This window comes from Puntigrus tetrazona, chromosome 6 (assembly GCF_018831695.1).
Source record: "Puntigrus tetrazona isolate hp1 chromosome 6, ASM1883169v1, whole genome shotgun sequence".
Taxonomy (NCBI): domain Eukaryota; kingdom Metazoa; phylum Chordata; class Actinopteri; order Cypriniformes; family Cyprinidae; genus Puntigrus; species Puntigrus tetrazona.
Genome location: NC_056704.1, coordinates 21,705,624 through 21,718,587, shown reverse-complemented (window position 1 = coordinate 21,718,587; position 12,964 = coordinate 21,705,624). Strand labels below are relative to the sequence as shown.

The 12,964-nt window shown below is 33.5% G+C and overlaps 1 protein-coding gene across 8 annotated transcripts in view; it reads left to right on the top strand.

The window, feature by feature from the left end:
- Positions 1-12,964, top strand: part of foxp1b (forkhead box P1b) — a 529,351-nt gene that overhangs the window by 206,548 nt on the left and 309,839 nt on the right. The gene's annotated exons all lie outside the window — the stretch shown is intronic.

The window sequence follows — 12,964 nt, the reverse complement described above, 5'->3', positions numbered from 1 at the left end:
AACTATTTCTTGTATGGTTTAGGGATTTTATCAAGCTTAAAATTATTTTTCTTCAAAAGTACAGATGCAAAGTGCAAAGTGCAAAAAATGTATTTAGGACCTTGTTTAGTAATCTCTCAGCTCCAGGTGAGAGCGATTATGACCAAGCTTATAATTATTTTTTGTGGGATAGCTCATGCATAAATGAAGAATATTTACCATTTTATAGCATTTTGTTTTAATTAAATATAAAACAAAACAATAACAATAAAGTTATGAGCTAATTCAGTCATCATTCATCATTACATTATAATGCACGATGTAGATAATAGACACACGCATTACACACACAAGCTATAGTGCATATATATATATATATATATATATATATATATATATATATATGTATATATATATATATATATATATATATATATATATATATATATATATATGTATATAATAAATATATATAATATATAATAAAACAGCTGCTGACCAATCAAAAATGGAACTAACTGATGCAATAATAGTATATATATATATATATATATATATATATATATATATATATATATATATACTATTATTGCATTTTTATTTTTCATATAGTAGTTACGTTAAAACAAGTTGGATAATGTAACACAGATGTCTTACTCCAGCATTGCGTAACAGGAGAGGTTTCCCTTCTAAGGGGGGAAAACCCAGTCAGTGGTGGTACTGTGTCTCCCTCCACACACCCCTGCCTCTGGTATCTAAACCCTGGCCCTGATTCTGGTCGTGACGTCCAGGCCTTCTAAGCAATCCGATGAGTATTGGTTAGCCCATGGATGACTTCACCAAACTTGAGAGGTTGGTAATCACATCAGTAACGATATCCTAGAGTGACATGTCAAGTTTAGATATGGCGTAGAAACAGAGGAATTTTAACGTACATACATACGTACATATGCTGCGAGTAAACCAAGTGCATGGATTCGTCAAACAACATTTCATTTTCAGCACGGCTCATGAGCTGTAACTCTAAACTCAAGACATCACTGCCAAGAAGGCTGGACAGCACTGACACCAACACTGAATTAACCTCTTACATTAGTGAGCCGAAAAAGATCATGATCTCTAACATCCTCTGTCATCAATCCAGATTCCCAAAGACTTCAAGTAAACACAATCCCTTGTTTTTCAGCTTTCATGTGGGACGTGAGACCTAGAGCAGACATCATGGAGAAGGTGTTGATAGCTGACTTTCTTTGCACAGTTCATGGAAAGAGGATGTGATGTATAATTAGCTGCCTTTTCTGAATAGCTCATATAGCAGTGACATTAGAGTTGGTATTCTGTAAAAGAGAGCCATTTCTTAACCATCAGAGGCGTTGAATGCAATTTATAGGAGGTGACCTATATTTAATTGGAACATTATGATTAACTTCCTGATCATTGGTCCCGAGGCACTTTTTCTGTAACCAATCTGGAACAATATGTTCCACTTCAGGAAGAAGCTGCTCTCATACCGACCCGGTCTCAACAACCATTAACGTCACTAATCCGGGGACTGGATAGTATCACAAGGTAAAGGCTTTAGAACAATAATAACTTAGTCTCATAGACTGATGGAAAAACAGAACTCGACGTATGACACATGAATTATGACGTAAGTTGCGTACATACGCCATAGGCGAGCCAAGAAAAAGTCAGTCACGTTATAATTTGAAAACTATCGATCTGCTTTTAAAAGACATGTGATAAACCCCGGGCGAGATAGTTTAGTTTCATGATGGATATATCCAAATTACGGAACTTCAAAATAATAGCCGCTGTCCAGAAAATGTTTTGTGTTTATTTGAAAGAAGAAAGTCATATACACCTAGGATGGCTTGGGGTGAGTCAAACATGCTGCTCAGTTATATGGCTAGTTAGATTTTATGATTTGCATTTAGTATTTTTTTTAATTCCTGCTGTCTTCAACAAAAATAATAAGGATAACTTTTCCACGCATACAATTAATAGCTTTTTATTTTTACAACCAAAGTAGAACATACAGTAAATTTAACGCTTTGATAAAAACAAATTGTGAATGAATTTTGAAGTGAATGAATGAAGTGAAACCTTTTTCGACATTTTGATTAAGCTCATCCACAATCATGCAATCCAATTTTAGACAATCACATCTGCACTTTAATTATACAGCTCTCTGCAAAATACATCAACAGCTGCTTTAAGATCTATGAAACTCAAAGCTAAATTATGGAAATTTTATTAGTGAGATTAAATTGTTCAAATAATGTGAATATTTATGTAATGTTTGCACTTAGTGAAAATGATCAGACATAAATGAGTTTCAGCAACAGCTGCAGATAAAATATTCTTCTGGTTTGGGATTATAATCAGCAGTGTTTTTCAGGCTGTGCCAACGAACAGGTTCTACTGGTGTGTGTGTGTGTGTGTTAGTTGGCATCCATCTGATCTTGTGTTCTCACTGACCGCTATGAGTCACTCATCTCCTGTTAATGTCGGATCTTTCTGAAGATTGAGATCTGATTACACACACACACACACAGAGAGAGAGAGACTGAACTGGAATTGCATTGCTGCAAGAGTTTAAAAAGGTCTGGAAACAGGTCCTGTGTGTTTAACTATAGGGTAAACATGAAAAGAAATATGGTAGAGATGTGTGTGAGTGAATGAGATACAGTACTGCTCAAAAAAAAATATTAATTTATTTGCATTAAATCAACTAAAAAAAAAAAAAAAAAAAAAAATTAAAAATGTTAATAAAAATAGTAAAATGTTTTTTACTGCATCTTTGATGATTAAAAGTATTCATTTATTTCAAATACATAAAAATGTCTAGAATGCACCAATACTGAAATTTTGAAACTCAAAGTTGTTGTTATCAAATTTCTATTTGTTTAAATATAAAATAAATAAAAAAATAGTTTATTAATTAATATATCAAAATAAACCTTTAAGTGAAAAAAATTATATATATATATATATATATATATATATATATATATATATATATATATATATATATATATATATATATATATACTGTATATTTACAGCATGGAAAATGTATTATTTTTATATATAATTTCCTACATATTATTATATACTTTTAAAAAACTTTTAGATGATGCAAAGGTAATCTAAATGTAAAAATATAACAGAACTCATAATTGAAATATCCAATGTAATGTATATTTATCTCTATAAGAGCAGATAACCAGTGGGTAACTGATACACATCACACAAGCTTAACTAACTGTAAGCTTGAATGAGCATGAGTTGTAGCGTAATAAACCAATAACCGCTTATGCAGTATCAGTATATTGACTATATAAGCCCTAACATACCCTCATAAGCCAGCAGCACATGCACAAACAAACCTATTTTCTTTTCATAGATACATGCTGTGCCTGTGTGGCATGAAAGGAGACTGAAAGATTGCCGAATGAAAAGGGAAGGGGACTTCGGGGGGATCCCACTTCGGTTGAAGTAAGGTTTACAGTTAGCATGTCCCTTTCTATTTTTGTTTCCATCTTGTTCCTTTATTCACTCACTCTTTGTTGTTATGTCTAGTAAACTATCACATACTACATGGAAGATAAACAAACCAGGTATGTCAGAGTAATGTTGCATGAAATCCCATCTCAGCCACTGTTTTCTTTCTGCAATCCAAGCAATGTATGAAATCATCTCTGCCTCTCTGCCAGAATGCAATGAGATCATCGTCCGTCCGTCTATTATGATCATTGGAATTTTGAATATACAGTGGCCCCAAAAAGCTTTTGAATATTTACACAACACTTAATAATAATACATATTAATAATACATATATTTCACTGCATTTATGTCATTTTCTAGTTCACTTATTACTATTATTTTTTTATTTTGTTTTTGTGTATGATTTTTTTTAATTAAATGTTATTATTGTCATTATTTTAACTTTGTTTGCTTGACATTAACGTTTTTGCTCAACAGCCACCGTGGCTAGTGGTTTTCCAAATTTACTAGCCACTCAGCATTTTCACTGGCCATTTTCTTTGGGAAATTACATTTTATTTGAGTTATTACTAGACACAAATGATTCCATTTGACCTCTTTAAAGGGGATTTTCCCCTTACCGTATTAAAATGCACGCATAATCTTTCATAACAAATTCTTACATTTTATTTATAATTTCACTTAATATAATAAGAAAAAAGAATAAGGATGTTACCAATCTAGTATCTACAAAATCGATCTTTCTAATGCAGATGAAACAGAAGTGAAAAACAGCATTCGAATGCATTTATGACAGTTCAGTGCAGCTGAAATATAGCACACAAAAAGCATTTACAGTGCATGCAAATTATAACAACATAACATATTCTAAATATGAAATGTTGGAAAAAGATAAGTTTTACAATGAAACTAAACCTTATGCCTCAAGTATGAGGCAAGCGCTGTCCTTATGGATGAATCACCAAACTTTTGTGAGCTATAAATTCAGAATTGCAAGAAAGAAAAATCAGAACTGCAATAAAAATGTGCTGTTGCTTTTATTCTGTGGTGGAAACTAGTTTCATAATAAACTTAGTGGCTCTTGCAAACAAATTTTGAAAATAAAACCAAATACAATATCTTGCATTATCAATTATAATTGCGTTTTTTGTTGCATCTCCAGTACAATATGTTCATTTGTAAGAGCGACTGAGCACAATATTTGAGGCCGCTGTGTGTGTGAGCACCTAATGCCTGGGGTTCACTGGATGTCAGGGATAACAGAGAAGAACAGACAGGTGTGCTTGAAGGGACGAGAGGGGTGGGTGGCATTTGTGTTGGATGTTTGAAGTGTGGGTGGTTATGGGTGAGCGATGTGTGGATGTGGAGGCTGGATGTCTGTGTGGGCTGTTGATAAATCACGGGTTTATTCCTTTGTGTGAGCATGACTCCAGCACTACTAAATTGCTCTGTATTTCTGCGTGCCCTTTCATGGGGGTTCACCATGTTTATATTTAAACAGAACACGGACTGGCACACTAAAGGCCATCTCTGGCACTGAGCGTAGGCAGCCTGCTCTTCTGTGCGCTATGGTATCTCTTTGCCTGTCTATTTCCCATTGGTCGACCGACTCGGTAAACCAGTCCCTTGTCTGTTTTAAAATCTTAGAGGAATGCAGTGTTTTCTGGTTTTGTCATCCATTTTAAAATGAAGGAATGCTGATTACGCACAGCATGGGAAGGTTGACTAGTACGCTCTGTTCCAACTTGCAATGCAATGGCTTGTGAATATACCACATTTTCACACCTACAGAAAACAGAGAGGAGGGGAATTGCAATTTTTATTTAAAATATAAACACTATTATATATAAATTATGCAGGTTACAGGAATGTTACAATACAAGACTGATGTCCATTAACACGTTAAATATGTCATAAATGTCAAAACGACCCAAAAAGTGCTATGACTGTGTCTATGCATGCAAGTAACTGGAAATAATAATATTAAAACAACACACGATTAATTACATCCAGTAACTAAAAACAAGCTACAACATTTTTTTTAATTTTAGTAACGTGTTTGCATATTAAATAATATTTATATTATGGTTTCTTAATTATTTTTTTTACAAACGTTTTAACACTGCATTCACGTTTTCCTTACACGTTCATTGAATTTTTCTTTGCAAAAATATTTTTTCTTGACAAAAATAAATTGCATCATAAAAAGAATGACATTTTTTTGCAAAAAGATACATTGCCTATTAACATTAAAATGTAAGCATTTTTGCAGACACTAATGCAAATATATGCACATAAACAAGCTGAAAAAAAATCTGACATTCTGCTCCTTCCAAATGCATTTTGATCACTTTTAATCACAAGCATGTGGTAATAAACATGGTTTTGTTTTGAATATTTCCTAAGAAATGATTTGGCATATTTCTTGTTAAGAATGTTTAAGGACTAGATGTCCTTCTATGATTCCAAAGTGGCCAGCGTGTTCTGCTAAACTCATTTTAAAGGGAAGTGCAGTGCGTGAGATTGTGCTGCAGTGAATTTAAGTGAGTTTTATGCAATGATGATCTATGTTTTATGCGAATCCCACAACGTTCTGTTATTTTTGTCCGCGTTCACCTAAAAATCCTTTGCATGCTTGTCTGTGTGATACGGCCAAATCAGCCTCTAGAGAGTCAGCCACTCCACCACGGGTCTCTACAGATCACCTGCTCTGACCATCTCAGGCACACAAGCTTGAGATCTTCATCAAAACTGAAGGCGACTCCTGCAGAATTCAGTCCATCTGTTATGTCACGCTGACCTCTCTGCTCCAGTTTATCTCTCTCCTAAAGTTTCTTTCTCTGATCTACTCTCTTTGATACCACCTTTCTTTGCCAGCCTGTGCTGTCATCTTCCTCAGAGGCTTTGCCATTTATATTGCATCAAATGTAAATAGCTACTCATCTTATTTCCTCTATTTGTCATTTTCATTTCGCATCCTTCCCCTGGTTTGGTCCCTCTATGGCTTTTCTGGTGGGTCATTTTTATTGGGGCAATCAGGACTGTTGTACAACAGCAATGGACAGATGGACAGGTCATGTATTATTAGCATCAGACAAAGTCATAAAGTAGGTTTTAATGGGTTACTGTTGCCTGATCCAAAGTAATTTGATATTGGGTGCAGAAAACATTGTCGAGAGAGACTTATAAATGACAGAATTATTGTATATGGGAGATGGATGCAACAGGATTTGAATGAAAGACGTAAGAAGATTGCAGGGTGTGGTTTACCAAGTTCTTAGTAGGTTGTGCATCGTGACTCATGGTAATTCTTAAAATTCTGTTATCATAGCTGGCATATTGCGTCAGCTATTTTTTGACCGTATCGACCTAACCACAGCCATTAAAAGAGAAGTTACGCAAGCATCACGATTATTATTACTCAAGCTTAGGATCAGGTTTTGGAACAAACCACTAATTCTAAGTATTACACTTAATGTGCATCATTTTGCAACAGAACTAAAATAGTGAAGCTATTTTAAACAATCTTAGCTAAATCGATAAACTGTAGACAAAATATCACATAAAACCAACCAGACAGCAAAGTGGCACCCTGAAGTTTTAGAACACATACTTGTGCAAACCCTAAAAACTACATAGCGGTTCGTTAAAACTACCCAAAACTAACCCACTGCATAACAACACTGGCGTGGACAACTTAGCAACCACCCAAGACACCTTGGCAACCACACAGTAACGAGCTAAAAATAAAGCTTGCTGATTTTAGTATTTCGTGATTTCTATATTTCTAATTGTGCTCAGTAATCATTATTAAATACTGTAAAAAATGAGATGCATTTCTCTAGGAAATGATGCAGCAGATTACATAGACTAGATAACATTGGTATTGAAATTGTGGCACTTCCTGTCCAACCTAGCCTTTCATTTGCTAATATTTATGATAATTTTCTTTTCAAACATGCACTGTGTGATCAAAATGACACGCAACGCTGACAAGAGGCTTAATTACTCTCGAGCACATGTGCATATTATACTTCAAAGGTGTTGCATGGATTCAGATTCTAAACACATTTTTTTGTTCTGTGCCCTGTTTGTGTGCCTGTGTTTATGCGCATCTCCCTGTGAACCTATTCATGGTTGGCAGAGTCGGGATTCTGTATTTTTCCACTGTGCCCACTGCAGCCCACAGACACTCAGCATTTGGTCTCAGGTGTGCCGTGCCTGCTGAGACCCAGCCAATCAGAACATCAGCACTCCTTCCTCAAAACATTCAACAGCCAATCAGAACATCCACACTCTCAACAGCTACCCGACTGCAGTACAAGAAGGCCTCATATCACCTTCTCAATATCCTTCACATCCTTCACATTTACACAAGGGGAAAGTTTAATGATTTACTATAAATCAGGATGGCTATTAATATAAATATTATTAATATAAAATAGTAATAAGTAAAAATAATATTGATATAATTGTAATTTCTTAAACTAAATGTTAATATATTTTTGTATATTATAATAGACCCATCAATTCTAAATGTAATTCCATGACTTTGAAAAAATTTTAAGAAAATGTAAAATAAATTTAATTAAAATTTATTTTATTGCCACCCAGCAACACATTTATAAACACATTAGAACTCAGATAGTTATGTTTTTCTTCTTGCCTTTATTTTTTTGATTTTACAGTTCGTTCCATGAAATCATAAAAATAACATGTAAAATATATCAAACTTTACTCTCAGGCTCAGCATCTTTTGTCTCGACATGCTGCCATTTTAATTTTAGATAAGCGTGATAAACTGATACCAGTGTTTTTACACCAAGTCTCTTTGACCTGAATATTTGCAGTGACCAATATATTAAAAACTACTTTTTCGTAGAAAGAAGGCCTCACTGTCAGGATAAATTAAGAGCAGGCAGTTTGTCGAGGTACAGTTTACAGTAAGTGGTTTCCCAAGACCATCCACTACTCAGATACAACAGAAACAAGGGATGGAGATCAGCAGAGAAGGAGGAAGTTTGAACACAAAGAGGAGAACACGCAAGATATGAAGAAAGTGAGACACACAGACTCAAGTGAGATGAGACAATTTTTTTTGACTAGATATATGCTCAGAAATCCCAATAGGTGACACACTCACACACACACACACACACACACACACACACACACACACACACACACTAAACCACAACCCACGAGAATGTAAGATTCCTCAAAGGAAAGGAGTACACAGATGCAGCCTTAGGATGTTTTCACAACTTAAATGAACTGCACATGCAATTAAACTCAGGTACACAATGCATTATATCACACCCAAAACACAGTACAAACAGTACAAACAAACTGTAGCTAGCACACAGTTACAGAGCGTGTTAGTTTTTCCAAGAAACAGGTGTGTACTTGCATCTGTAATGAGGCTATTAAAGTATATTAACTGCAAGATGACATTGCAGTTGCTTTTGAAGCATGAATAATTGGCATAGCCTTTTTAATATGATCAAATTTCCATGTAAAAATTTAAAAGCTTATCTTAGGTTACAGTCTGTCTGTAAGATATCTCTTTCTAACCGCACGTGAGACTACACTGTAATTCACTCTGAGCTCACTCTGGTTTCACACTTTCACCTTTTCCTCCTCTTTGTTTTTCTTCAATATAGCATCACATCTGGCTTCGCATTATAGGCTGCTGGCAATTGGTGGCTGTTAATTTGCCTATTAAATATAGATGATCACATTTCATTTTTTTTTTTTTTTTTTTCCATGTCACATTGCTTTTGTCTTCCTAACTGGAGGGATTAGTAACATGCTATTTTCACTATATATATAAGACATGACGCTATAAATGTGTGAAAGAATAATTTAAGTGAGTCGCAAAAATATCCATCTGATGTAAAAAAACTCATGTACCAAAAAAAAAAAAACATTTGAAAAATAACAAATTACTTGGCATTGAAGTTTTGTGTTGATACTTGAAACATACTTTAATATTAGAAACATACTTAATTTGTAAAATGAAATTTATTTTGGTGGTTTGAAGGGTTTCAGATTTAATATTTATAGACAAATGATTAAATACAATTGTAAACAATGAAATAGTATGCCATGCGTGCAATTTTATTTCTTCAAAACAATTGATTTACAATTTCACAAATTATTAGAAATACACACACTGAATACAAGAAAACTCTGAAATACTGATATAGTATTTTTCTTTTTAAAGTGCTCCAACAATGCTTCTTTCCCATACACAAACTGAATGTATGTACATACACATACATGCACATCATGTACATGCTCATCAGTTTTAAAAGGTGTTACTACATTTTGAGTTTATATTCTTTTGAACAGACCTGCATATATAAATTATATATATATATATATATATATATATATATATATATATATATATATATATATATATATATATTGCATGTTGACATGTATATTTGCTGTATAATAGCATTTTTTAAAAATCATAATTTCTCTTAAATATTTTATTATCTTCATCTGCCTAGAGAATGTAAACTTCTATGAAATATAAATTATATATAGCCTTACAACGTGACTTGAATATGGCAAAAATCTCTTTTGATTGGGAAATATATGTCATATATTCACATTTCTGTTTTCATCGCTTAGCTGTAGTGACCTGTTGTAAAAAAATTTTTTTAAAAAGCCAGACTTTGCCTTAGCATGTATTTAGGTTATGGTGAGTAGGTGAGTTGCCAATCAATAGTGCTAATAAGGCTGCTCATGTTATCCCCTCACGTGGAGTAGCCGGGTGTCAATGCTCTGGAATTCACTCCTTTTCTCAATATAACTATCACCATCCAACTCCAGACTCTCTGCTTGTCTCTCGCACTTCTCACCTTGAGTGCTAAATTCTAGTTGAGCAAACGACACCAGGTGCCTGCTTATAATCTATCTCTGTTATTGACATTCTCTCTAGATTGTGTTACCGAGGCCACGATCTAAACACGTAGACCTCTCTATCTATCTATCTATCTATCTATCTATCTATCTATCTATCTATCTATCTATCTATCTATCTATCTATCTATCTATCTAATGTCAAAACATTTTATGTTCATATTAAAAAAATGTATATGAATATCATGAAAAATAAATAAATAAAATAAAATAAAATAAATCTTTACAGAGATTATTGCACAGCAAATGATTTTAATAGAATATGAAATTGCAGGACACAATGAAAGTCCACAAAGTACATTCAGTAAGTCTGTTTATTTATTTATTTATTTAATATTTTGTTCATAATACATTATAAACTAAAAATTTTTATTTTAATGAATCTTTAATGGGTTTCTTGTATTTGTGCTGCAGTCTATAAAACATTCATATGTGGGTGATCACGCACAAAACACAGACACAACATTTTATTTATTTATTTTGCATTGTAATTTTAGTGTTTTTGAGTACAGGTATTTTTCTGAAATGCTCTGCAGGAACGTCATGCTATTGTATAATACAAAATATATCAACTCGGTCAAATGTGACACAGCAGCAGGTAACCATGGAGACTAGAGAAATGTCTCCAAGTGTCTTTGGAATCCACTTTCTAGTTCTGTTGTAAGTATTGAGATACCCATTTGTGTTAGTATAAGTGCTCTTTATGAACACACAGTGCGTGAGTTTGCTCTCTTCAGCAAATAAGCCGAAGGATTCTCATCTACTATGTTACATTACACACTTTAAATGGTTTCTTTCTCATATTCTAAATTCCTTAATCTCTAGAACTAAACCATCACCAGTGACCTGCTCTACAAGCATAGAATCAATCTTGAACTAAAACATTTAAACCTAAATACAACAAAGAATTATCATTTACACAAATGAGTTGGAAAGATGCTAGGTGTCGAGATGTGAATCATTTCTGAGCATCTTTTTATTATGGATTGCTCAAATAAGCCTGTTTACAAAAAAATAATTGATAACATAAAAAAATCACTCCTCTCTTCTCTACATATAAGTAGTTTTCAATAAACCGATTCATTAAAATGAATCAGGTTTTCTGCTCTACTTGCCTAGTTTAAACTGATTCACTGATTCAAACAGATTTGCCAAAGCTACATATGAGAGATGATTCACTAGAGACATTTTATTGTTTCTATGTTGAGGATACAATGTCTCTAAAGAAAGGACATTTTTATCTTCATTATCTAGTGAGATAAGCTTCTTGCTTAACATATTATTTTGCTGGGACATTTGATCCTCACAAAACCTGACCCTCACACGTTAGGACTCCTGCATGTTCATATCTCAGCAGGATATGCTGTTCTCCAAGGTAGGGTGGAGAGCACTCAGGAAGTTTCAAAGCTTTGTCTTAGAAAGGATGTGTGTGTTCAGGCCAACGACCCTTCATAAAGACATCAGGACTCACTCTCACTGTATCCGGCATGTGGCTTATTTAAATCAGCTGCTATATGTGTCACGATCTCACCAGCTCAGGAAGGCTTCATATATAGACAGATGTAAGGGATATTCTGGGTTAGGTGTGTTGACATTGAAGATGGATTATCTCAGAGTCAAGTACATGTGTTTATTGCACGTGATGGATTGTTTTCATAGTGTGGACGAGCGGAGTCAAAACCACAGACAACTTTGACATCCAGGCAATCGTTTAAGATACTCTAAAGACGCCAGTCAAGAAATGTTTGACATGTTTTACATATGTTTATTAAAATAGAAAGCTACAGAGTATTTTAAGATTACATTACCTGATCGCCCAGCTGTTTGTACACGGCACTGTAGACTTTTAGAGCATGTTATAGGTCATTCAAGTGGTCATTTTTCTATTTCATTTTCATGTCCACTTGACTTTTTTAATGCAATGTTTTTTTTACGAGGTTGTATTAGTGACAGAAAATGAATAATAAGGTTTATTATGAAATAAATAAGATTTAAAGGTTTAAACTAATGTTATGTTATAAGGTGATATATAATTTATATATCATATACATATACATTCTCAATTTTTTTAAAATGCTATTATACAGCAATTATACATGTCAACATGCAATATATATTTCATTTATATATGCAGGTTTTAAATAAAAAAAAAAAATATATATATATATATATATATATATATATATATATATATATATATATATATATATATATATATATATATATATATATATATATATATAATTTAATTAAAATATAATCCACCTCTATTAAAAGACTGTGGAAAAACAGCACTATTATTAGGCACTGTGTGAGAATACTGTGCAGGTATTATTCAGTGACCTGTGCGGATTTGCTCTGAGCTGTCTGGTAAATAGACTTACCTTGAGCCCAACTATTTTCCATCCAGTGCAGGACGTGGCTGTTTAGGATCTTTGGCTATGGGCCTGTATTGTTGTCGTGGTTTGGCGGGTCAGTTTGATCTGTACACTTAGAGTATGATCTCACTGCTGCTTTTGTATAGGTCAAAATGGAAAA